The sequence below is a fragment of the Eschscholzia californica genome, unplaced genomic scaffold (genome assembly GCF_041429995.1).
Source record: "Eschscholzia californica isolate CP2 unplaced genomic scaffold, dmEscCali1.0.p SCAF_6, whole genome shotgun sequence".
Lineage (NCBI taxonomy): Eukaryota > Viridiplantae > Streptophyta > Magnoliopsida > Ranunculales > Papaveraceae > Eschscholzia > Eschscholzia californica.
The window spans coordinates 2,579,326-2,606,679 of NW_028238483.1; the positions used below are offsets into that span (position 1 = coordinate 2,579,326).

General features: G+C 35.9%; 1 long non-coding RNA gene and 1 pseudogene across 3 annotated transcripts; both read right to left on the reverse strand.

Annotated features, from left to right (window-relative positions):
• Positions 1-928: 928 nt before the first annotated feature.
• On the reverse strand, positions 929-2,651 carry LOC147530804 (uncharacterized). 2 transcript variants are annotated; one of them, XR_015227661.1, is made up of 3 exons: positions 2,509-2,651; positions 1,190-1,273; positions 929-965 (listed from the first exon to the last, which is right to left on the reverse strand). It is a non-coding gene; the product is annotated as an uncharacterized LOC147530804 (long non-coding RNA). The 2 variants fall into 2 exon arrangements; XR_015227660.1 differs by lacking the exon at positions 929-965 and having other exon boundaries at positions 1,066-1,273.
• Positions 2,652-25,262: 22,611 nt separating this feature from the next.
• LOC147530805 (alkane hydroxylase MAH1 pseudogene) lies at positions 25,263-27,096 on the reverse strand (annotated as a pseudogene). Its single transcript, XR_015227662.1, has one exon. The product of XR_015227662.1 is annotated as an alkane hydroxylase MAH1 pseudogene (transcript).
• Positions 27,097-27,354: the final 258 nt, after the last annotated feature.

Here is a 27,354-nt window from a genome sequence, read left to right on the forward strand (position 1 = left end):
ATGGTTTCAACACCAGATTCGTCTGGCTTGAAAACCAAACGAGAATCTGGTTCAAAACCAGATTCGTTTGTCTTTGAAACCAGATGAGAATCTTGTTTAAAACAAGACTTTTCTGGTTTCGAAACCAGATCTCAGCTCCGACGAAGGGGCTCCTCTCCTTAGCCGGAGATAGAAAAAGATAGAGACAATAAAGAGGGAGAAGATAGAGAAAGATAGGAGAAAAAAGAGAGAAGATAAGAGAAGAATACGTGTCACCAGAGATGGTGGAGGTGTCGCAGAATTTGTGATGAAAGTCGTCGGAGTTGATGGCGGTAGTGGAGAAGGAAGAAGAGGGAAGAAGCTGAAAATTTTAAGGCTTTCGGTGTTTGGAGAAAACAAAAAGTTCAAAACTAATTTTGTTTCCACCCAAAACTTTGCACCCGGAAAATTTCTTTATTTCCCCGTAACACGCCCTTGCAAAAAAGTAAGGATGGTATTTTATGGAACTTTGAGATTTTATTTTCTCTTTAATTATACAGTTCTATTTTTTTTCATTACTTAGAGAGTTACTTTAACCAAAAAATTGTAACATGTTTAACTACACCACAATTTTAAAAGTTAACTGTAAAAAAAAATTATGTCTTCGACTTTTTCACCGAATCTCAAAGGGATTAGCGTGTTCCACAAACAAGTACTTCCATCTTCAAGAACATGCTTCCACAAAAAAAAATATGCTTCTCAACATTAGTAGAGAATGAGCCGCAACATATATATATTGATATTGAGAAAAAAGCTGAAATTTGCAGTAAACATTAGAGAGGTGATGAATGTAAAGTAAGTTATATAAACAACGAAGAACACGAAGAATTAGAGAGAGATGTTCCAGAAGAAAAATATGATGATATTCAAAATGATATAAATGAATTTAGGCCCTATGTTAGTGTAACGCCCCAAGCCTAGATTTCCACGTCGGCCGCCATGAAAACCTAAACTCAAAGCATTTCTCCGCAGAACAGTAAACATAGTTGATATACCCATCAAAAGAGACAAATAATATCAAATGTGAAGCTCATAAGAATCAATAAATCATCTAAAAGAAATCCATTAAACTTTCTTAACTCAAACAATGGTTCTGAATCATCGACACGTAGGTCGGACAATAACGAATGAAACAAATAACTACCTAGAAAGTGAAACTCCAAATAACTACCTAATCTCGAAAGCGAAAACTAAGAAAGAAGCTCTGAACTGACGAACTGGGATCAAGCTGGTGGCGCTCCCCGATCTCTATCACCTGAAAAATAGTAGGCTGGGTCAGAACCCAGCTAGTAGATTTCTAATTACCTAAGGTCTAAATAGACCAATTCAATAACAAAACCAAATATCGAATAGAAGAAAAACAATAACAGTTTATTGTGTTACACCTTTCGTGTCAACACCACTAAAGTCAACCTGATTCACAGTTGAAGAGATCCAAACAATACAACTTCCTTTTTTGAGGGGCATAACCAATCTTGAGGTCCACGAGATAGCTTCACTTAGCATCCGTGTTTGCATCGACTTAAACCTCTCAATAAACCATGGATACCTCTCCAAAAGGCAATCCGTGCAACACGAGCACTTCTCATATGAGCAGGTAGCGAGCCAACCTCTAGTTGTTAAATTACTTCTCAAACTAGAAGTATGTGGTCCACAAGAATGAACTTGTGTTTGCATCGATCATCCTGTCGAGCCAACCACCTATGGATTACAAGCGTCAATCCATATTAGAACCCAAGCCCCTGGTCCACTAGGTTGTCCAATATCAAATTGACAAACCCGTGTTTGCAATCGACCCACTTGTCGAGCCAACCAGTCTTAGTTCAATCCATTAACGAAACTCAAGATCATGGTCCACCAAGTTATCCAATATCGTAATGGTAACTAGTGTTTGCAATCGACCCACATGTCGAGCCAACCATTCTTGGTTCCCACTAGCCTATGCTTTCTAGGTTAACAACCTAGAGCAATATATCACACACAACTATGGATAACACTTATATTCCAATATCATACATATAATCTGATACAATCAAACGAGTCAAACATGATAAATATTGATTATAATATCACTATAACCTATTTCGATGAATTTACTTATATAAATATGTCTAGAGGTGCAAAATATTACATCTAATTGATCACAAACATCAATTATCAGCATCATTCACATAAACACAAATAATTTTCAGCTTCTAGGTTGCTGTCCGGATCTATTTGTACTAAATTTATATAACCTTAATTGCCTAGGTTGTTGTCCGGGTATGTAAATACTCTATTACTATAAGTATAATGTTCTAGGGTTACTTTATTGTTGTTGGGATTAGTTTCTAATCAAAGTATATGTATATTGTATCACTAATTGGTACTAATTTGATGATAACCTAACAAAAATTCATGGTTTAAATTAAGTTGTTATTGTTCTAACCATTCAAATCTAGGTTTGAAATTAAAGAGGGCTATATAAACCTTAGGGAAAAAGAAACCTACTTGATTTTGTAGCACCAAGAAGAAGAAACCAAACCCCTTTAGTAAAGCTCTTTGATCCTCCTTCTCCTTCCTCCACACTTTCTCTCTCTAAGCCACACTTTCTCTCTCTAGATTCCTCCCAATTAATTAACTTGTTGCTGCCCTATTTCTCACGGCTGGAAAAAGAGAGAAAATATGAGGGGTAGTAGGGTTTTTAAAGGGGTGATAAGGTGGTCCTGCTATAGGCACCCCGTAATTAATTGTTAGGGCACTACAGTTAGCATGGATTTAAATCTCCTGATGAAGCTTACAACTTCTATAATTAATATGCATCCAAGATGGGATTTAGTGTTCAAAAATCATCGACGATGTAAGTCCAATCACACCAACACAATAATAGGTCGAAAGTATTGTTGAATACTATAAGGATTGTGTAATTACTATATCTGAAAATTTTAAAGACAAAAAAAAAAGAACCGTCGTGAGGCAACAACATATTGCAAAGCAACGATTTGTATAAGATTGAGAGCAAAAACTAAATGTTTAGTCCCCCAATTTGTAAAAGAGCACAATCAAAATCTTGTGACTCCAAGCAAAAGACGTAAGCTTCGATCGCAAAGGAAGATAACAGAAGGTCAAGGAGTCATGATAAATAACATGAGTTCAGTAGGTGTAAAAATAAATCTTATGATGATTATATGGCGCGTGAAGCTGGAGGTATCCGCAATGTTGGATTTACAGAAAGGGATGCGAGAAATTTCTGTAATGCAAAGAGGATAGATTAACATGCAAAGAGTGACGCAGAAGCTTTACTTCATTATTTTGAACGTCAACATATGGAGAACTCCTCATTTTTTTTTATTCTGTCCAAGTTAATTCAGAAGGTCAAATAACAAAAAAATTTTGGACTGATGCTAAGTCAAGAATGTATTACCGTTACTTTGGAGATGTTGTGTGTTTCGATCCTACATATGGAGCTAACAGGTATGGGTTGCTTATTTGCTACTACTTTCTATTGTGCTTTGTGTGTGACGTCAGAAACTCAAAATGTAACGTATCCACCGCTTAGGGGGAGGGATTGTTCCAAAAGAGCCAAAGGATTGTAATATTCGAGAAGAAAAATTACTTTGTCAAGGCAATTCTACAATAAAATCCTCTAATTCCAAAAATATATAAAGGCTGGCATCGATATTGTCTGCCTTGTTCATTTGAATGGGCACATTTGGTTGGACCCAAAAGTGAGGCATGAAATTTTCCAAAAGCTAACTAATTTTCTCAAGATTTATACTGATATTTTGTTAATTGTGAGTTCAATTTTCAACTAATTTTAATTGATGAAATATATGATTATGATCTAAAAAAATTTATCACCAATTTTTATGTTTTTTTTTTTTTAATTTGTTTAATTCTAGTAGTTGACCGAATGTGGAAAAGAAGATAAAGTTGTGTGCAATTAAACGTGTTATGATTTTTTGGTTAAAGAAACTCTCTAAAACAATGAAAAAGAAGAAAGTAACTGTATAATTAAAGAGAAAATAAAATTTCAAAGTTATATCTTTTTTGTTGCAAAATAGAAACAAAAAGTGAGACATGAAATTACTTGGTACAGAATTATATAAATAATTTGGTCTTAATGGTTTATTTAAAATTAGTGGCAATTCTGTAAATACTGGAGTTTTAATGGATTATATTTAAAGTAATTGGATATGAGAGGTCATCCTATTATATTCCTTCACATGAGAGAAAGATCTCACGCGTTTTAATCAATTTGCACAGTTGATGACTCGAGCTCATACGCCAAGGTATGAGCTCTCATCGAATCACTGGCTAAAATATCTAAACCAAACCTGGAAGAGGAAAAAATATTACCAGAACTTTTTTTGGATAAATGGATCATATGTTGATGTTGACAAACTCTAGAAAAACCAAAACCCTAAATTTGATGATGATAATGAATCTAGTGCTAATGATGATGAATCTGATCTTGAGGATGATGAATCTAATTTTGATGATGATGTGCAACCAGATCTGAAACTCTTATTTATCTGATGACGACGAAGAAGAAATTTTCAAATTTGAAGAAGAAAAAGATCTGAAACCCTAATTTATCTAATGATGTCGAAGAAGAAATTTTCAGATTTGAAGAAAAAACTTCAATTTTTTTTGTTCTCAATTGCAAATCGAGTTTGCAAAATTTGTAAATCGAATTTAGAAGATACGCAATCCGAGATTTACAATCTGCAAATCTAGGATATCAAGCTTGCATCTACATTTTGCAAACTCAATTTTTCTTTTTGAAAAAGAAGTAGTGTATCTTTGTATAAGGCTAATGAAAAATCTTTTTTAATTATATAAATTTTATATGAATCCGACATCTCAAAGAAAAGTTATATAGATTAAACGTTTAAAGAATAAAAAAATTATTTGACACAAAATGACAAAAAGACATTTTCAATCTTTGTATATCTTTTAACCTAAATAATAATTATGAAATATTTGATGTTTATTTATTTTTTTCAATATTACTTTGACCTAATTATTAAAACTTATTTTTCTTATCCAAACATATAAAACAAGAAATTTAGGAACCATGGAAGGTGCGATTAAAACTTATTTTTCTTATCCAAACATATAAAACAAGAAATTTAGGAACCATGGAAGGTGCGGAAAATGTCTCATTGGGCTCTATTAGGGTTTCTTTTCTATCTTAACAATTCGCCCACTCTCTAACTGCAACATTGAATGCTTGCGTTTTTTGTGAGTTGACTAGTTGTTCCCTAGCCATTGCTACTCTAATGATCCTAAACAACTTTTGCATAACTTGTTGAATGATCATCAATATATAGGTGATTTATAGGTCTATAATTAATGTACAAACTATAATTTTCAAAGCAATAGCTTGTAATAGATATCTTCAACCGTTTCTTTGGATATCAAAATATTTCTGCAAGCTATTAAGTCTAGCCATGTCTTTTTTTCCCTTTTATGACAACAGAATATATAAATGCAGTCGGCTAAAGAAATTTCAATATATTCAATGTATTTGATAAAAAAATATCTATATCACACCTAAATAGTTTGTTGGGGTTTTATTACATGTGTGATGGGTCCTTCCAACTATCTAAAACTTTTATATTGATGATCATAATATCTCGTACTCATATTTCCTTGACATGGTTTAGTCTCTGATACTGTACTAACAGGGGTGAATTTATTCTTAAGTTGTAATTCTTGTGGGTGTTATTTCTCCCAACAGAGATGATAAACCCCACACAGGAATAGAACCCGTAGATGAAAAATACTTTTGTAGCACGGATGTGTTTGAAGGAGTGCCACTGGTGCGGTTTGTCACATCCACAATTTTTTGCCAACAAAAACGACCCAATTATGATTAGGGGACTTCCATTGCTTCGTGGAACTTGTTGGGTTATAGTGTCACCTAGTGTTGTAAGCGGAATCTAAATGTCTAATACGTCTAACACTAGTTTCCAGGATCACATGCAAGAACTAAAGATGAGCTAGAAGGGAAGAAGATTACTTTAATCGTATTTCTCTCGAACTAAATCCGATGCCTTTACCCCAAAAATATGAGATCTTCAAGTTGTAGCTCATCTACTTGAGACACCTGATCAAGTTGACTTGATCTCCTTTCTTTAATGTTAGCTAGGACCTTATTGAAGGTCAAAAAGAACTCTCTTCTTTTGACTTGATAGATAGGTTGGGAGCTTTTCTCTAAAATCCCTCTCTCCACTTGATGTTGTAGAGATTGATTTTCTCTAGAAAAAATTCACACCTTTTCTGTTCTATTATGATCCTTATATAGAGAACCCTAAAGTTGAGATCGTATTCCAATTAGAATTCAATAAAGACCCTAGAAAAGGATAAGACTCATAAACATTTTCTGAGTGGGACTCCCAGATGGGATTTATGCCCCATCTGGGACTCCTTAATGTGATCGACCAGGGAAACCCTAACATGACCGACCCATCTCTTTTGGTCTGGGTCTTCTTTCGGGACCGGTTCTTCCTATCTTTGTTCGGACTCTTTCCGAACCTTTTGGTCTTATCAAACTTGATATAATCCATCCATGTACCTTGTTTCGTCTAGTCAACTCTCTTCGATCAAGCCACCACTCTTTGGTGTAAACCGTTGTAGGATCCAATTAATGTTAGCCAGGAATCACAGAAATGATCCGACAATCGTAATTGGCTTCTAGCTAAGCATTACGATCACTAATTTGACCGAACTAGATGATCTTATAGATAAACTCATCATAATCATTCTTGAAAAATTGAGCGTATTTTCATCTTGGTCGAAGGGCACTCCTTAAGAAGGACATCTCCTTCAGTCTCCCACTTGTACTTAGAACAAGTTCAATGCTCGATTCCCATGTCACTACGTATCTCATCTGATACGTCATACCTTTCAGACTTTCTTGATCTAGAGAACAATTGTACACCAAATGACGAACTATTAATCCATTTGATCATGGCCATTCATTTCAGTCGCTTCTCTTCAAGTGGCCAGAGATACTAATCCTGACTCAGTTAGGAGGGCATCGTTCCATCTAGTACTCCCACTTAGCTTCATGTCTATCATGCTTCACCCAATAACAGCCTTTATAACCTCCTTTTACGGTGCGGCGTTTGACGGTACCAAAGTTCGGCATTCCTTACATAAGATAAGCGGAGTACTTATGTTAAAAGGAATCTCTACAATCTTGTCTATGAGAGTTCATGACGTTCATCTTTTAAAGAACTCTCATGGTGGGTTATCCAGTGTACTTACTGTTCACCCATGTAGTTGTAGGGATTTATACCCTTATACTAGTGTTTATAGCGGATAACGACATCTAATGTCTAACACTAGTATCCCCAAGATCATCATGCAAAACTAGTAATTAAACTAATGGAGATAGTAGATTACCTTAATCGCTTTTCCCTCGAACTAGTTGAATTGATTAAAGAAGACCAAGAGCTTCAAGTGTAGCTCCTCTACTTGGGACACGAGTAATCAACTTGATCTCCCACCTTTTTGTATACCTAGCACACCAATGGTGGTTGGAAGAAGAACTCCTTTCTTCTTGACTAGATAGATAGTTAATGGGAATTAGCTCACTTTCTCCTCTCTACTTGATGTGGTAGAGTAAGAAAGCTTAGAGAGAAATTCCACACCTTATTCTCTGCCCTAAGAGTGTTTATATAGAACTCTAATAAGAATCCACCTCCTTTTAGGGTTCCTAAAACACCCTTTAGAATAAGATTTAGGGAAATAGTCGAAAATAACAACTATTGGTATTTTCTCAATTCCCTAAGGAGGAGGTGTCCAAACACAACGAAAATTAGCAGATATAATTTTTATTATATCAGCAACTAACCCTCCAAAATTCAGCCCAATCCGAGTCCTAGAAGTACCCGAACCGGTCTAGGCCCAAAACCCTGTTTTTGGCATTTTTGTACTATCTTTGCTTAATTCCTTTTTAGGCCTATGAGATATGTTTATGGGACACTCCCATAATTATATCTCACTCCCACTAGTCATATCCTAGATCAATTTGTCACTCTTATGTGTAACCCGTTGTAGGATCCGATCGAAGTTAGCCGCGAATTACTTCGTCATTCGACGATCGTAGTTGGTCTCTAGCTACAACTCTACGATCCCTAAATCAATCGGACTTGATGATCTTCCACATAAATTGTCCTATCCGACAAATTGTTTGCATTGTCACCTTGGTCGAAGGACATCTCCTTCAACTCCTTCAGTAGTTGACTTGGATACTGATGTTTCTATAACCCATTAAACAACGCCATCAGTCAATCTCACATGCTAGTCTTCTTAAGTCATTGTTGTCCACTCAATGACCTGGACTAGGGGGTGAATAACAAAATAATTCCAAGTTCACTTAACAGGGTTTCATTAATCAAATCACGTATATGATAAACCCATTTGGAATATTTCGTTATTTTGGATTGTTGTTTAATTATTAAACCATTTTTAAACGATGAAATAACGACCTTATTTCTGATAACAAGAGTTTGTTAATTTGAGTTTCTCACGTAACGCCTAATAACTCGGTACGACTGAGGTCGATTTACGAAGATTGGAAGGTAATTCTGATATCGAGTGAGTCCAGTCTACCAGTTCAGGTGTCAATAGCTATCTTAGACCAAAGTAGAAAGAAAAAGATAAACAGTGGATTTTATGATGAAAGAAAAATAAATCAAAATTAAAGTGCGAGAAAAGTAAATGGATTGAGAGAGTTTCGAGAGCAGTCTAGCGAGAGTCGAGTGAGGGAGTCAAGAAACGAATGAGTGAGAGAGGTGTCGAGGTCCGGGAGTCCTTGATGATGATTCTACAACTATGTAAAGTTTTATTTAATTTAATAATGCAAAATCTAAGCTCGACTCTCAAGTTAGATGTCTCTAAGCACTACTTGTACCTTCTTCGAGGAATGTTAATTACCTTTTCTATGTTGCTTTAACCGATTATAGATAGGTGCTGATGAAGAGGCGGTTGATAGCCACCGGGTTGGATCAAAATTGTTATTTTGTAGTCCGAAGATGTAAGGGTTCTTCTTTCGGATTTATCTGATATCTTCGGTATTTAGGAGCTTCCTCGTTTAAGTATTCTTGATATATTGTGTTTTCGAGTTGGTATATTCCTCAGGAGATCTTTTCCTCTTGAAAGACTCTTGAAGTCCAAGTTTAATAAATACTTAAGATCATCGCCCATTGGAATCTTTGATAGGTTTCAGGATTTAGTCAGTAAGCATTAGGCGCGCTTCTACCTCCCCATGTTCCGTGATTGAGGTATCGGGCCCATTTACGTGGACCCCCTAGTATTCTCTTACATCCTAGGGCAGATTTGATTGTATTTGAGTTAGGGTAGGGCTTAAGTGGTATAGGACAATCATATTGACCCCCTTAAGTGGTAGACTTCCTTCGGGTTTAACCTCCCTGTTGACTTGATGCGGGTTAACCCGTTGGGCTTTTGGTCTTTCTTGACGTATTGACTGTAGTCATTTGATGACCATTTTTTGGATCATCAAAAAAAATGATTAACTCCTTAATTCATTTGAACACATCCATGCATTTCCAATTGCTACTCTATAAGTGGCCCAAAGATATCAGTCTTATTGGAAGACACAATTTATTTTTGCACTCCCACTTAACTTCATTTTTAACTATCACTCCCTACCCAGTATCCGCCTTTATAGCCTTATTTCATAGTGCAACGTTTGGCAGAACCTAAGTGTGACATTTCTTACATAAGTTGAGTGGAGCACTCATGTTATTAGGAATCCCTCCATATTGTCATTGAGAGTTTTATGACGTTTAACTCTTTGAAGAACTCTTAAGGTACGTTATGCAATGCATAGTCTCTAATCATACACCTATGTAGTTGACTTGAATATTTATATAGCCTAAGAAATAACTTTATTAGTCAATCTTATATGTTAACCTTCAGAAGTCATTATTGTCCACTTAATAATCAAGGCTAGGGAATATGATAATGCATAATTTCAGGTTTCCTCAATAAGGTTTCATTTCTCAAGTTACATATTTGACAAACCCTATTTTGGATCTATCCATTATCTCAAGATTGTCTATCAGTACTAAACTGTAATGAAACGACGAAATAAACTATATGGTTCTTATACCACGAGTTAGTAAGTTTCAGTCTCAACACGCAGTCAATTTACTAGTTTAAGTCATTAGTTAATGTGTTTAATTCCTCGTCTTAGTCTGGTGTAAGTGATAGAGACAAGCATGGATTTAAGGGACCTTCCACAGGTAGGGTCGTGTGGTGTGGGGGGGGGGGGGGGGGGGGGGGGCTCGTGCGCCTGCATAGGGCCCCCTACTGCTATGTCAAAATTTTTCTATCTTGTATCATTCAAGATGCTTATATTTCTACATTGAATCCCGTTATGCTCCTCGCGACCTGAGGGGGTGAAACCTCTAAGAAACTCGAAAATTTCTCCGACGCTCAAGACAATCTGATTGTCCTTGCAGTAAAAATATTGAGTATTGAGTGAAACTTAGTTTATTGAGTTGGGACTTACTCGTCGAATTGGTCACATGACTTCTTTGGGGCAAATTGTTACCTATTATAGGTTGCTTTAGTTAACTGTTAATAGGCGGTGTCGAAGAGGCAGTTGAGATCTACCGTGTTGGATTGAAACTACTATTTTGTAGTTTAGGATATTAGGATTCTTCTTTGGCATTGTCCCGTATGTTTGATACATAGAAGTTACCTTGTTCAAGAAAATTTGATATATCATGTTTATAGATTCCCTAGGAGAAGTGTCCTCCTTGCGGGACTTGTGAAGCCCAAATTTAAACATATACTTAAGATCCTCACCGACTAGGATCTTTGGTAGGGATTCTGATTAAGTCTGTAGAGCATTAGTCCACGCCTGGTTTCTACCCCCCTCATATTTCGGGATTAAGGTATTGGCCCCACTTTTGAGGACCCCCTAGTTTTCTTTAAATCCTAAGACAGACCTGGTTGTATGTGAGAGAAGGCAGGGGAACCTAGGACGATCGTACCGACCTCAACCCCCCCCCCCCCCCCCCCCCCCCCCGTCTCTTTCTAATATTACTTTGGTAATGTATTGTTGGTTTCCCATTGTATTCCTTCCCAGGCTGCTTTGGCCTCCTCCTTCAATCTACAGAGCGAACTCGAATCACCTACGCTTTCCCGCCATACATCTACAGGAATTGTCGAACACCGCGTAACCTATTGATGATGTTTGTCTCACATCAGTAAACGAAACATCAAAATTTATCTTAATGTAATCTAAAGGCGGTGGTTGCCATTGGCCTGAGTGTTTGTTTGATGTGTATCCGTTTGTGTAGGTTCGCGTCTGTGAAGGACTTGTATGAAAGCCATAATTTGTTGAATAATACTTGAAATCTTGTGTTTGCAATGATAAATTTTTGCTAATCTACTTTGTTAATTTGATCATTTTTCCAATCAAAAGAAACAATATTTGCAAATTGGACGAATTTTTTTTCAATTTTGACAATTAATGTGGTGCTTATGGTAAAATAAAAAAAAAAAATTTTGTCTTTAATATTGATAGTAGATCTTATAGAAATATAATGAAAAATCATTTTTAAATTTATAAACTTTATTGGATTTTGTCCTATAAGGAAGTTATATGAACATAAAGTTAATAAATAAATGAAATAAAAGAGTAATTTTTTACATTTTATCTTCCTTCGCCCAAGGAAAATACCTTGAATTCTCATTAAAAAAAAAGAAAATACCTTGAGTTCAAAATCTTTTTGCCCACTGTTGGCAAAGAAGTGCCCAATTTTGCAGACAGGAATATCATGCGCAGGTTTGCCGTTTAGAATTCTCTGGTTGCAACCAACTGAAGGCCATTTAATGCTTACACCAATAAACTGAAGGACATCATGGTGGTGAGTTTGTTAGGTAGTTAAAACTTAAATGTCTCAACCGCAGGAGATGAAAGGTTCTACTGTTGTGTCCTGTCAGAAAAGAAAGGAGACTTCTTTCTACTAGAGAGAGTGACAGTCTGACAGACAAACCAGATAAAGAAACAATAACAATGCCCAACCAGATAGAAGGGAATGGCAGCCAGAATACAATGAAAGAGTAACAATAGTCACGGGCCCTACAAAAATTTCTATCACACCTCTCTCTAATCTGACTCGTAAGGTTCTACAGAAGGCGCCCCGAGTACCCCTTCTCTCACACTCTCATCTGTGTCTCTCTACTATCTCTCTTCAAAGATCATTCTCTTCCTCTTAACTAAATATCTCGGCTTCAAAGATCTACCTCATTTAAAGATCATTTGATAAAGATGATGTCCAAAGTGGGTCGTTCTTCTCAAAGATCGATACTAGACCCAAGGTGGATCTACCTCATTTAAAATCATTCCTTTTTTTCTCTTTCGCTCGGCTACCTAAACGCAATACTTGAGAGATCTCAAGATATCCTAAAAGAAAAGAAGTCTAATGAAAATAAAAGATAGGAGAAGAATGAAAAAAGAAGAAAGAAGATGGGACAGAGTACAGAGAGTGATGAAGTTAACATATTTTCCTAACATCATAAGGATGTAGGCACTCTCAGCTATAAGAGACAACACTCAATATGGTTACGCCAAGAGGCACTTCAGTTGGGTGTAGTTAGTACAAATATGGGTTATAACTAGTTCTCGATTTAGTTAGTTAAAACCGTTTCTCTCTCTCTAAACTCTTTCTGTAATTGCTCTCTCTCTCTCTAAACTCTTGTTAGCTATAAAAGAGAGTTTGTTTCTCATTGTAATTAACTTTGAATTGAGAAGTTAATAAGAATTTTACTTCAAGAAATTCACAACTTTCATGGTATCAGAACCAAAACCCTAAAACCCTAAAATCGATTTTCAAAAGAGAAATTGAAATAAAAAACACAAGAAGAAGATGATCTTCTATTATCAAAGAATCAGAGATACAGTCTTCATCATTAAAGAACAACTTCAACATTGAAAGATGAATCCGAATCAAAATCGGGTAACTTATAATCCAAATCTCACAAATCTTATATCTGCTAGATTAGATGGATCAAACTTTCTTGTTTGGAAAGATCAGGTAGAAAATGCCTTGATTGGAAATGACCTAGTGTGCTACATCGATGGCACCTATAGTGAACCCCCTCAGTTAACTGCAGTAGAAGGAAGAGATGTAGCAAACCCAGCTTATCTCCAATGGCGGAAAACTGATAGTTTTGTGAAGTCTTGCATAAAAGCAACGATCACACACTCTATTGCTTCTGATATTCAAGGGTTAAAAACCTATAGAGAGATTTGGTGTTACTTAGAAATAGTGTTTCTTCAGGAATTTGAAGCCCAAAAATCCTCATTAAGAAATAGGATTTTTGAGTCAACAGTCCAAAATATGGGGGGTAAACCCAAAAAAAATCCACTCTTGCCCAAAAATTAGTTGCAGGTCCAAATGTCAGTTTTTTTTTTTATTCCCCTCTTGCCCTTGGACGGGACATGCTGACGTTTTCCTGAAAAAAAAAATGTCTGGTAAATAAAATAATTTACCAGTACACGAAAAATTCAAAGTTTCAAACACGAAAAATTCAAAGTTTCAAAATTTTTTGAAAATTTGAAATTTTCAAACGAAATTTCAAATTCCCGCCAGCAAACCATCTCTTCCTGGTAAATAAAATAATTTCCAGTACACAAAAAATTCCAATTTTGAAATTTTCAAACGAAATTTCAAATTCCCGGCCAAATTTTCAAATTTTTTTGAAAATTTTAAATTCCCGCCCAGCAAAAGTGTCTAGTACAGAAAAAAATTTCCAGTAAATAAAATAATTTCCCGGTCACAAATTTTTTTTTTCGAAGTTTTGAAATTTTCAAACGAAATTTCAAATTCCCGCCCAAATTTTCAAATTTTTTTACGAAATTTCAAATTCCCGCCCAGCAAAAATGTCTAGTACAGAAAAAAATTTCCAGTAAATAAAATAATTTCCCGAAAAAAATTGCGTTTCCCGAGAATTTTTCGGTGGCTGTTCTGTAATTTTCTGAACAGTACACATTCTGATGGACGGGTTGTCAGATTATTTTTCAGAAAAAAATCGTTTCCCGAGAATTTTCGATGGCAATTTTGTAATTTTCGATGGCAATTTTGTAATTTTCGATGGCATGAACGGTAAATACTTTATTTTCTAAGGGCCCTATACGTAATTTTGACCCCCAAACTGACGCATTGGACCTCCCTTTCATTTTTAGGCAACTTTGGATGAAATTTTCATTTTAGCCCCCTTTTTGGACCAATGGCCCAACCCCCCTAAGAAATAAGCTTCAAAATTTCAAGAAAGGCTTATCATCTATATCTGAATACTTGAGCAAGATTAGAAACCTTGTTGACTCACTTGTAGCTGTGAATGATAGAGCATCTGAATCTGAGTTGACAAGAATTGTGCTTCATGGATTAAATTTGTCATTACCATACAAAATATAGATGGTTACTGAGTTTTGGAGAACTCAGAAGCAGATTAACCCACCATGAACAATGGCTTAAGGAACAAGAACCAACTGGTGATCCAAGTGAACTATATTTTGTGAAGTAATTTAAGAATAAATGCAATTTCAGGACATCACCTATGAGGTTCTCAAATCAAAATCAAAATGTTGAATATCGTCAGAAGGCACAATCTAGACCAAATTCAAAACCACCAATGACCCACACAAGAAACAGTTTCTTTGATTTTACTATTGTACCTTGTCGTATATGCTATAAGTGGGATCACACAGCTAGACAAAGCAGGATGAGGTTCAAAGACTTCTCCTCAGAAGCTTTAAAGTCTGCAAATAGAAATTTTGCAAATTTATACATCTTCAAGAAATTGAAGATGAAGAAGAGGAATTGGACACAAGAATGTGAAGAAGAACAAGCTCATTATGGTGCTGAGCTAGAAAATGAAATCTCAAATCATGAGAATGATTATCTATCTTTAAGTACCAAGGACAAAAGGTGGATAGCTGACACAGGAGCAACAAGTCATATGACACACACAAAAGAAAACCTTACCTATAGGATTCCTTATCAAGGATCAAATGGGGTTATGATTGGAGATGGAGAATGCCTAAATATTGCTAATACTGGTCAAGCAACCTTAGTCACTGGGTCAAATGCTTTTCAACTCAAGAAGGTGCTACATGTTCCAACTATACAGAAAAACTTGTTATCAATATCAAAATATATAAAAGAAAACTTTTGTAGTGTTGAATTTGTTTCATGGGGTTTTCTGTAAGAGATTTATGGTCAAAAGATACTCTAGCAGAAGGTCCAATGGTGAACAATCTTTACAGTATTGATTTCAAATGGACCCCTATGTTGTACCAAAAGATGGGACAGAAATAACATGTCTAACAACAACAATTGCTGAGACATGGCACAATAGGTTGGCACATGCTGCTCAGGAGGTGATTCTGTCTTTGGAGAAGGATAATATTATTAAGATTACATCTAAGAACTTTAAGAATGTTTGTTCATCGTGTCAATTGGGAAAAAGCAAAAGATTACCCTTCTCTACTTCAGAAAACAACACAACTACACCTCTTCAGTTAGTGCATTGTGACATTTGGGGTCCCGCACCTGTTACAACAAAGTCTGGGATCAGATACTATATATTGTTCCTTGATGACTTTAGTATGTTCTTCTAGATCTATCCTATGAAGTTAAGGTCTGACAGCTTAAAGTGTTTTGAACATTTTCAGAAACAAAATGAGAAGCCTTTCTCTTTACCGATCAAAAGCTTCCAAAGTGATGGTGCACCTGAATTAAATGAAGGAGAATTCCAGTCTCATCTGAGTAAATGTGCAATTGTGTTTAGAAGCTGATGTCCATACACACCACAACAAAATGGTCGAGCAGAAAGGAAGAATAAGCAAATAACTTCAGTGGGCAATAACTTATTATTCCAAGCTTCTATGCCAAAAGAGTTCTAGTTTCATGCCTATGCTGTTGCTACCTACATTATCAATTGAACTCCAAGTAAGCTGCTAGACTATAAAACTCCTTATGAAATCCTTTTTCATAGAACTCCTGATTGTGCTATGCTTAAAATCTTTGGGTCTTTTTGTTATCCTTATTTAGGAAATGTTAAAGAGGATAAGCTTAGCCCTAAGTCCTCAAAATGTGTTTTCATTGGCTATAGCCCAGCACACAAGGGGTATAAATGCCAAGACATTGTCTCTGGGAAAGAATATGTCTCCAGACATTTCATATTTGATGAGTCTTCTTTTCCTTATGTCACTGAAATGCACTTGTCCAATTCAAGTTCTAGTTTAGAGAAGGAAACCACTTCTCCTTACCCGTTTTTTCATCTACCTTCATTACCAGCAAACATGGATGTATCATTTCCCTCTTACCATACTACATATTCCTAGATGATCAGACATGTCCATCCCCTATGCCTCTAACATCAGAAAACTCTATCTATCCACATCCTCTTCCCAGTTCTTCTCTTATTGAGCAACCTGAGGCTGTCGAGTCTTCTATTTCTACTCAACCTGGTAAAATGGCATATTCTAATGTGCATCCTATGAGAATTCGACTAAATAGTGGTATTGTTAAGCCTAAAACCATTCCTTACCATGTGGCTCATTTTATTATGCCTCATGCTTTCACTTCTAGTGTCCCTCTACCCTCTATCATAGAACCAACAAGTTACAAAAAGGCTAGTAAGAATGAGCATTGGCAAAAGCCAATGGAAGAGGAGTTCCACGCTCTTCTAAAAAATGAGACATGGTCTTTGACTCCTAGAGAACCACATATGAATGTATTGGGTTGTAAGTGGTATTCAAGATTAAACACAACTCTGATGGTTCCTTACAAAGGTATAAGGCTAGACTTGTTGCTCAAGTATAATCAACAAGAAGGCATAGATTATATGGAGACTTTCAGTCCAGTTGTTAAAATTCAAGCAGCTAGAGTTGTTCTTACTCTAAAAATCACTCAGAACTGGCCTATTCATCAGTTGGATGTGTCTAATGCCTTTCTTCATGGGCACCTAACTGAAACAGTGTATATGAAACAGGCTCCAGGCGTTGTTGATCCCAAGTACTCTGATTTTGTATGTCACTTACACAAAGCTATTTATGGGCTCAAGCAGGCTCCTAGAGCATGGTTAACCAGAATAGCGACATATCTTCAGTGGGGCTAGTATTGAACTTAAAAGAGGAAATTTGTCCGTGTTAAGGGGATATTCAGACTCAGATTGGGAAGGATGTCCTGACTCTCGCAGGTCGACAAATGGCCATTGTATTTTTCTGGGTTCTACATTAGTTTCATGGTCATTTAAGAAGCAGACAAAAGTCTCTAGGTCTTCCACAGAGGGTGAGTATCGTGCTCTCTCTCTCTAGCAACTTCTGAGCTATTGTGGGTGTCCTATTTGGTTGAAGAACTTGGTGTTTCAATTGTCACTCCTATGGCTTTGTTTTTGGATAATATGGAAGCTAAATACCTTGCTTTTAATCCAGTGTTTCATGCTCGCACGAAACATATCGAAATTGATTATCATTTCATTCGAGACCTAGTGTTAAGTTCTGAAGGAGATGTCCTTCGACCAAGATTGCAATGCGAGCAATTTGTCGGCTAGGACAATTGATGAATAATATCATCAAGTCCGATTGATTTAGGGGTCGTAGTGTTTAGCTAGAAACCAACTACGATCGTCGAACTACGAAGTAATTCGCGGCTAACTTCGATCGGATCCTACATCGGGTTACACATAAGAATGGGTATTTATCGAATGATATGACTAGTGGGAGTGGTGATATAACCATGGGAGTGTCCCATAAATATATCTCACAGGCCTAAAGAGAATTTAGGCAAAAGATAGCAAAAAGGCCCGAAACAGGGTTTTGGGCCTAAACCGATTCGAGCACTTTTAGAGATCGGACTGGGCTGATTTTTGGAGGCTCGGTTCCTCATGTTAGGAGCATAAAATCTGACAATTTTGGCTGGGTTTCGACCTCACCTCCTCAAGGAATTGTGAAAATATCAACTAGTTGTTATTTTCGGCAATTTCCTTAAATCTTATTCTAAAGGGTCTTTTAGGAAACCTAATTGGAGGTGGATTCTTATTAGGGTTCTATATAAAGACTCTTAGGGCAGAGAATAAGGTGTGGAATTTTTCTCTAAGCTTTCTTACTCTACCACATCAAGTAGAGAGGAGAAAGTGAGCTAATTCCCAAGCTATCAACTAGTCAAACATAAAGAAGGTGTTCTTCTTATCAAACCACCATTGGAGTGCTAGCGAGCTTTCAAGGAGGGAGATTAATACACCGTTCGGTGTCCCAAGTAGAGGAGCGACAATTAGAGCTCTTGGTCTTCTTAATCGATTGGAAAGGTTCGAGGGAAAATAGCGATTAAGATAATCATCTATTTTCTACATAGTTTAATTATTAGTTTATGCATGATGATCTTGGGACGTACTAATGTCAAGACATGAGATGTCTGAGATTCCGCTTATACGACATTAGTAGCCACCACTATAACCCAACAAGTTCAACATTGGAGATTTATTTTGTGCCTTCTGAAGAGAATTTGGCGGATATCTTTACCAAGGGCATTTTGTACTCTCAGTTTGATTCCATCGGAAGAAAACTAATGCTTCTTCCTTTAGTGAATCATTAGTTTGAGGGGGGTTGTGAGTGAGTACAGAGTTAGAGAGATGATTGAGGAGAATGAGAGTGATGAAGTTAACAGATTTACCTTACGTCATAAGGATGTAGGCACTCTCGATTATAAGAGAAAACACTCAATATGGTTATGCCAAGAGACACTTCAGTTGGGTGTAGTTAATACAAATATGGGTTATAGTAGTTAAAACAGTTTCTCTCTCTCTAAACTCTTTCTGTAATTGCTCTCCCTCTCTCTCTAAACTCTTGTTAGCTATAAAAGAGAGTTTGTTTCTTATTGGAATTAACTTTGAATTGAGAAGTTAATAAGAATTTTACTTCAAGAAATTTACAACTTTCAGAAGAGAAGTCTCCTACTCGAATCAATTGAGGCCTTAAGAAAGGTCTCATGTAGGCCGGTCCATGACCTTTCAGACTGATTCGAATCTGAGGTCTTGCTTTGACTTTCAGACTGGTAAGTCCGGAAAGGGCACCTATAGATGTCGTTCACATGAGATTGACTAAAGGCAATCCCTTTTCTGGTGCGCGAATAGGAATGTCAAGGGGCGCCTTAACCACTCTTATTTTGTAATTGGTACAACGTGAGAATGAGTAACTGTCTATTAATTTAAAAATTACTTCATACTTTAATGTCATATTATAACAGGAAATTCATGAAAAATTTAGTAAAAAAGAAAAGTTAATTTTTTGTATTTTTAGGCACCACATAAGTTTTCAAAATCCTCTTCAAGACCAATTTTTTATTTAGCCAATATGTCAATGACGATACTACTGATGTTTTAACAACGAAACAATTGGGGCCCAAAAAAAAAGGAAGTGCAAAAAGAGGTCGACCATTTTGGGAGGTCCGAATGCATAGAAAGGAGTCAGATACATAATGGTCGGCCATGGCTATGGGCCATCCCAACCCATTAAAGGGGTTTCCCTAGCCAGCTACATAAAGGATGTCTTTGATAGGACAGACATCCCATATGGGAATCCCACTCAGATTAGGAATCAAAGTCTTATTTTTCTGTGGTCCTTATTGAATCATATTTTGAATAGGACTCTTACATTTGGGCTTCTATATAGAAATTTTGGCTATATGACCCAAAAAAAGGATCCTAATAGAACTTTTTATCCTCTCTAATCTTATAAAGGGTTTAAAATCCAAATTATTAATATAAATAGATATCTAATCCATTTGTAATCATCTAGAGAGAAAACAGAAATCCCTAAAATACCAAACAATTTATAATACCTAAACTAACCTTCCATATATATAAGATCACATCTAAGCTCAAATCAACCAAAATTCGTTTCCCTTTTTTATCTCCATGTTTCTCTCTCCAATTACCGGCTCTAAAGGAAGAAAGAAATCGTGATCTTTCTCAAATTTGTAACCGAAACCTTCTTGTCTTATCTTTCTCTCTCTCTCTACATCTTAATCTTCTGAAATTATCCTCCATTAAAATAGAAACCTGAGTTTCTTAATCAGGTAAAACACAAACCAATTTTTATGTTTTCTGATTATGTTTCGATTGAAAATCTTCCATTAACTTGTTTCATGATCATTAGAGCTATTCAAAATCATCATCTTAATTGTTAATCAGGTAAACAATTTTCTGTTTTTAATGATTCTGTTTTAAATCGAGAAAGTTATTATTGTCTTTCTCTCTCTAAAGATTTAATTAATCATCACGATCTTGATGAGATTAATACTTCATTTCTAAATCTTACAAATCGAGTTTACTTATTTTTTGCAATCAATCGTCATATCAGTTATCAATAGATTTGTAGTTTATGCAAAGTATGATATTCAAATTTTCTTCAGATCTGGTTTTTTTTTCGTACAGATTGATGAAACGTGATTTTTTTCGTACGGTTACTCATAACAGAATTAACATTATATATACTTTAGAATAAATTACCATTATGTAACGTAAATTACATAAACTTCTCCCTTACGATGTTTATCAAATTGAGAACATGATATATGTCCTGGTTCTGCAAATTATATATACTTTTTCACGAATAACATTAACATTATATTATTTTGTATAAATCATACGTAATTTATGGAACATTATGTATGATTTAATATCAAAACAGTTCTCGTTTCATTATTAGAACATCTTTGATTTACAAATGTAAATCCTGTGTTTTTTCTGTAAAGTACATGTAATTTATTTAAATGTTCATATAATTTACTGTAAATAATATACTTGTATATATAATTTATTTGAATTAATCTATCTCACTTTGTTATCACAGATGAAGTTCCAGGCAGAATCATCAAATCAAAATAAGGAAATCAAGCTGAAATCAGATGGTTGGGATAAGAAATTTACAGAACCAGGACAGTTATTTCCTGGGGATACAAAAGCTTTTCGATATGCTCTTAGGCGATATGCTCTTATGTGAAGACTTACCAGGAACATATAATGCCCGTGGAAAATTATGATGAGCCACGAACATTTAATGAAGGGTCAAAAAAACTTCCACCGTTGATTCGTCCAAGACCTGGTAGGCCAAGAACAGTACGGATCGAGAGCTCAGGCAACATTCCGAGGAATTTGAGGATATGTGGTAGGTGTAAGCAACCTGCCTACCACAATTGGGCCACATGTAGGGTTAATATTTGATTTTATTTCTCCGGTTACCGTATCTACAATGTAATTCATGTTCTACTATTGACAATCTAATGAGTAAAATTTCATTATTTTTGATAAATGTCTCATTGTTTTTCATAAAGTATGCATAATTTATTACAAATTATACATAATACCGTATTTAGAGTTTAGGCACTTCGCAGTGATTAGTCAATTTTTTGCTATTATCATTTGTTATTTATCATAAATTACCAAATACTGTTGCAAATCACGAATAGTTATGTGTAAATTATACATACTTTACACAACATGGTGTTATACCAGACAGAAATTATATATCATTTAAATTCAAATTAAACATTTATAGTTCCTCAACATATTTAATTCTGCCATAAAAATAGCAAACATTCAGACACTTAGAGTGAATACATTTGCTTTTCTTTTTTGTGGACTCTTTCTAACAGGAGTACTATCTTTCGCAGCTTGTGGTGTCGTTTTTGTTTTTAGGTGCCATAAAACTTTCCTGCAAGAAAATTTTCAAAAAGTTTAGATACTTTCAGAACCCAAAAAGCATTTCTAATAATAATTTATATGTAATTTATACAACATAAGCAACAAAATCAGTAACAATATGAAACTAAACTATGAAATAACAAATCAAAACCCCTAAAACACACAAAATGTTCAATAAATTAACAAAATATCAAAACCAAATACTAATCCCCAAAAAGAATGTATCATAAAAAACGAATCATAAATTATAGTTTTTCACAAAAAAGTTTCGATACTTTATCAAACAGATCTCAACAAAATTGACTTTGACGAAGCTTTGAACATAAAAAAACTGTATCACAACATAAAATACCCTAAAAAACAACCCAAAATCTCACCATACTGTTGAAACAAACTTCTTAATGATGAAAAATAAACATGCAAGCTCGTTTTTATGTAGATTTTCACCTGAAAGTGATGATGGTTCAAAACCAAAACGATTCGTTAAATCTTTTCGTTTTAATGGCTTTGATGTCTATTCAACTGAATCGGAAGCTTGAAAGATTATGAAGGTTAAAGATTAAAGTCTGTATCTTACCTTCTGGTAGATGTGTTCGGATTTCTCGTTAGGGTTTAGGTCAGTTTCGATTTGGAAAATTTGTGATCTTTGCCAAAAGAGTAAAGATGTAGAGAGAGAAAATCGTGAAAGAGATTTTGTTTTGAAAGGAAATAGCCCAAAAATCACGGTAATTTTAACCGTTACATTTGCTCGGCCCCACAGATTACAAATCCCGCTCAAATAGAAAAAAGGACACAACTGGGAATTAAATAAATATGGTCAGGTTTTTTTAACCAATTTGTAAAAGGATGAAATATCCATGATTTACCTAGATTGGACCAAAAACCTTTTTTCAACTTTTTTTTGTCCTATATACCCACCGGCCCTTCTATATAAGGATCGTTGCAGAATAGAAAAAGTGTGGAACTTTCTCTAGAGAAAATTTATCTCTGACATCTCAAGTGCAGAGAGAGAGATTTAGAGAAAAAACTCCCAAACTATCTATCTGGTCTAGAAGAGAATTGTTCTTCGTCTTAACCTCTTAATAAGGTTCTAGCTGACTTTAAAGGAGGGAGATGACATTGATTGTTCGGTGTGTCAAGTAGAGGAGCTGTAAATTGGCGTTCTAATCTTCAAGATATAGGCAATCGGTTTAGTCCGCATGAAAGCATTTACAGTAATTCTATCCTTAATCTAGTTCATCTTTAGTTCAGGCATGAGATCCTGCGAGACTAGTGTTAGACATATTAGACGTCTAAGATTCTTCTTAGGACATTAGCTGATTACAAAACCCAACAGGTCAGACTCCTTTCACAATGACTGAGGCTGAGTTATTTAAGTTGCGATAGGCTTAACCAGGTTTGTGAGGACAATGAGCACGTCCTTTCTGCTGCTAGTCAACGCATCTTGAGCGTTAAGGGTAGATTCAATGGGTTCTACCTTGTTTAAGACTCTTTTGGGAATTGACGGCTTACTGCCTTGTCAGTTGTTGCGAACTAAATCATCTTTATTGACTCTTCTATCCATATTTGTAAGGTCTAGTTAAAGAAGAGCCAGAGTATTGTGACCTTCACCAGCCTGTTTCTATTGCATTGTCCAAGCGCAACTTGTCTTCCTATAGTAAGCAGACCATAAACTTTAAGATAGTAACCACTTCGTCTTCAAACACAAACCTTAAGTAAATACTTTTTTGTTCGCGTCCACATGGATGATATGGACTCGGGTCTTCATGCATCTTATGGCCTACATCATTTCGTGGCTAAGAATATTTTCAATTGTTTTGCAAATACTATTTCCAATGCGAAATTGTACTTTGAACTTAAGATGATGTGGCAACATTAATTCTAAAATGTCTTAAAAAGAATCTCAGTATATGTGGTTCTTTTGAGGAAGTCAAACCTATATTGAGTTTCTTTTAAGGATGTCAAACGTCCACTCAATATTAAAAACAAAAGCTACCCATTTTTATAGAAAATAACACTTAAGTAAATTTTAATGTTTTTAACTTTTTAGAATGTTGCGTTGGAGAGATCCTTTTGGGTTCATCTATAGGCGCCTCCCAAAACTGCTATAGGAGCCTCCCGTCTGTAGACGCACCCGTACAGCCCAGGAGGCGCCTCCCGAGCACCCCTCTTCTTCTTCTCTTCATCGTGTGTTCTTTTTTCTCTCTCTACTTTTTCTAAAATCCGAAATATTAATGGTGTTATCTCAATTACAATATTGTGTATTTCAACAAAATTTATTACAATGCTGTGTTTTCCTAAGCCATTAATCACCTTAATCTCTGCTCCAGGTATAAGTTTAATTTCTTCTTCCCCAAATCTTGAATTCAATTCCTTCATCCAATCTAATATGATGTGCATTCTCAACTAAAATTGATGAAGTTATTAGTTCTTCAACCAATAAAGCTTCATCTTTCTGAAATTTATTGATCCATGAAATGAAGAACCCTAACGATTAGCAAATGGTAATTTTGAGTTTTCAATCTTTTGAATCAATGAAACAAAGAACCCTCATTAAAGGAAGAACCCTAACCATTATCAAAGGGTATTTTTGACATTTTCATCTTTGAATCCATGAAACAGAGAATCCTGACCACGAATGAAGAACCCCAACCATGAAAACACAGGGGAAAATCCATGAAACCGTAGATGCGTAGATTGATTAGAGGGCGCCTACAGCTGTCGGGAATTGACTGTAGTCAAACACCTTGGGGAGGCTCCTATAGCAGTTTTGGGAGGCGCCCTATCCTTTTTATAGAGGATCTAAATAGTCAGGGCCCACCCTGGGCCCAAAGCAGGTAAAGCCTCGCTTTGGGCCACATAATAGGAGACACATTTCATTGAAATTTTTTAAAAGCCCCTCCCCCCACCCAAGATCTTACAACCTATTAGATACAATTTGAGGGCCCCCAAATGGGTTAGTTATTTTGTCAATTGAGAAACAAATGAGTGAAAGTCTCGACAATTATTAGTGATTTTGTATCTAAAAATATAAAAAGAATGAAATTTCAAAAAAGTAATTGTTAACATCTTTTTTGAATATAAATATAATGAAAATATGTAAGTACTTCTAAGTTTTTTCTCATATAATTATGATTTGCGTATAGTATAGTTGCCACATTTTTCAAATCTCGCTTCGGCCACCAAAAAATCAGGACCGCCCTGTAAATAGCGTCATCTAAGACTAGGAGAGAAAATCTCAATTGAAAAGAATCTCAAGTGAAACTTGACACATGATAATTGGAGTTAACTTTTACCTAAGAATTGGCTATTCCTATTGGGTTTTACCTGAATTACCATGATGAATAAAAAAACAACTAAACTTGGAAAATAGTTGCTGGATTCAGTTTTTCCTAGCCTTCATACTATGTACTTAAATGAAAATGGTGGTAAGAAGGTAACATGAGTAAGATCATAAGAACAAAGAAACCCAAGAAGAGAGAGTACTAAATGAAACAAGGAGATTAAGAATGTTCTTACCATACTTATAGAATACCATTTTATTTTATTCAAATTACAGGATCCTTTCCTTGACCCTAATCATCATACCATTCTTCATTTTAAGAACAACTGATGGTTTTGGCTGGATATTTTGACCCTCCACCACTTCAATATGAAAATTAAAGAGCATTGATGAAGCTGCAGACTTCATCATCACAAAAGCCGTGTCTTTACCAAGACAAATCCTTGGACCAATGCCAAATGCTAGTAATTGAGACATGGTTTCATGATTTAGCTTCGTCCCAGACTTGTCGATCCATCTCTCTGGAATGAACTCCGAGCAATCTTTTCCCCAGACCCGCTCCATTCTTGCAGCTGCGTATTTGGATAACATGATCATCACTCCCGGTTTAACAACTGTTCCATCTGGGAGTACATCCTGTTTTACGATTCCTCTTCGAATTAGAGGAAGGGAAGGGTATAGTCTTAGCGCTTCGCACAATGCTGCATGAAGATACATCATGCTAGTTAAAGAATCTTTATCAAATACCCATGGTCTCTTTATACTAGGACCATCTTCCTCTTTCTTGTTCTTCGAATATACAAGCTTTAGTTCCTCCAAAATATTTGCCTCTACACGTGAATTCTTCGAAACCAACCAGAAGAACCATGAGAGAGCAGTCGCAGTTGTATCACGGCCTGCTATAAGGAAGGTAAACATAGAGTCTCTAAGGAACTTGTCACTACTCATGTATAAGATATCATCCTTTTCGGCATCCGTAAAACTCATATATGCTTGAAGTAAATCGCTTCCTTCTACTCCTTTGGCCATATCTTCTCTTTTTTCTACAATGTACCTTGTCAAGTGTTGATCTATAGTCTTGCAAGCTCTGTCCATCTTTTTTTCATTACCAATCATCCACTTACGGCAAAACTTCCACCATATACTAGGAACAATATGCCTATAAAACAAGGCCTCAGCCGAATCATCTATGGCTTTTGCTAATTCATCCGGCGGGAAACTAACGGAAAGATAGCTAGGGTTTCTCCCAAAGATGACATAGATAGATGTATCAAATGTGTACCTCAAAAATACATCTTGTAAATCCACAACTAATGATTCTTTAGATACATGAGCTAACAAAGGTAGAAGAGCATCCTGCACCACCTTGTGGGTCATGGTAGCTATGTTAAGACGAACCTTCTTCGATATGAACTTCATACGTGCCATATTCCTCTGAGAATGCCATGATTCAAAGTCAACATTGAACACCCCATCGCCAAATATATCAAAGGCCTCTTTGTAATCTGATCCTTTGGGAAAGTTCAAAAAATTAGTTTTAAGAATATACTCTATGTTCTTAGGATCAGACGTATACACCATGTCTATACGCCCGAAAATTGGTCCTCTTTCAAATCGTGTACCTCCGTAGGTGTTTGAGATATCGACTGTCCAATCATGAACTCGGTGAGCATTTTTTATGAGTGATGGAAGCATATCTACAATAGGCCAATGTGCAATGACCTTATTCTTGATCATTTTCAGGTACCACAATCTAATGAAGAAGACAAAGCACAAAATTATCAAGTAAGAATCAGGCCATGAAGAGGCCAAAGTGAAGTGGAAAGACATGTTGGTTTTTCTGTTTGCTCTGATATAGTTGAAGAAGGTATTTTATAGGTATATGAAGTTTTAAGTATTTAAAAGGTTACCGTACAACTCAATAGAGAAACATCTTCAAAAAATTACTTCTTAATTAATAACCTTATGGATGCTGTGATAGCAATAGAATCTGAAACGGGCAAAGAATCCTTGGGCAGGGTGGTTGGGTTTGGTGTCTCCAATTGATTAAAAGTAGACATAACCCCTTTTACTATTACTGGATCTATTTTGATAACTCAAACATTTTACTATTACTCTTACACCCTGACGAGGATAAAATGAAAGTACGTGAAACAACCGTGATACACATCCCGACACGAAACCCGGCCGAAACCCGGCGGGGTGACGGATTTCTCTCTCTAGATCACAGCCCGACACGTCTAGATCACAGCCCGACACGTCACCCCGCCAGGTTTCGGCCGGGTTTCGTGCCGGGATGAGGATCATTTTCC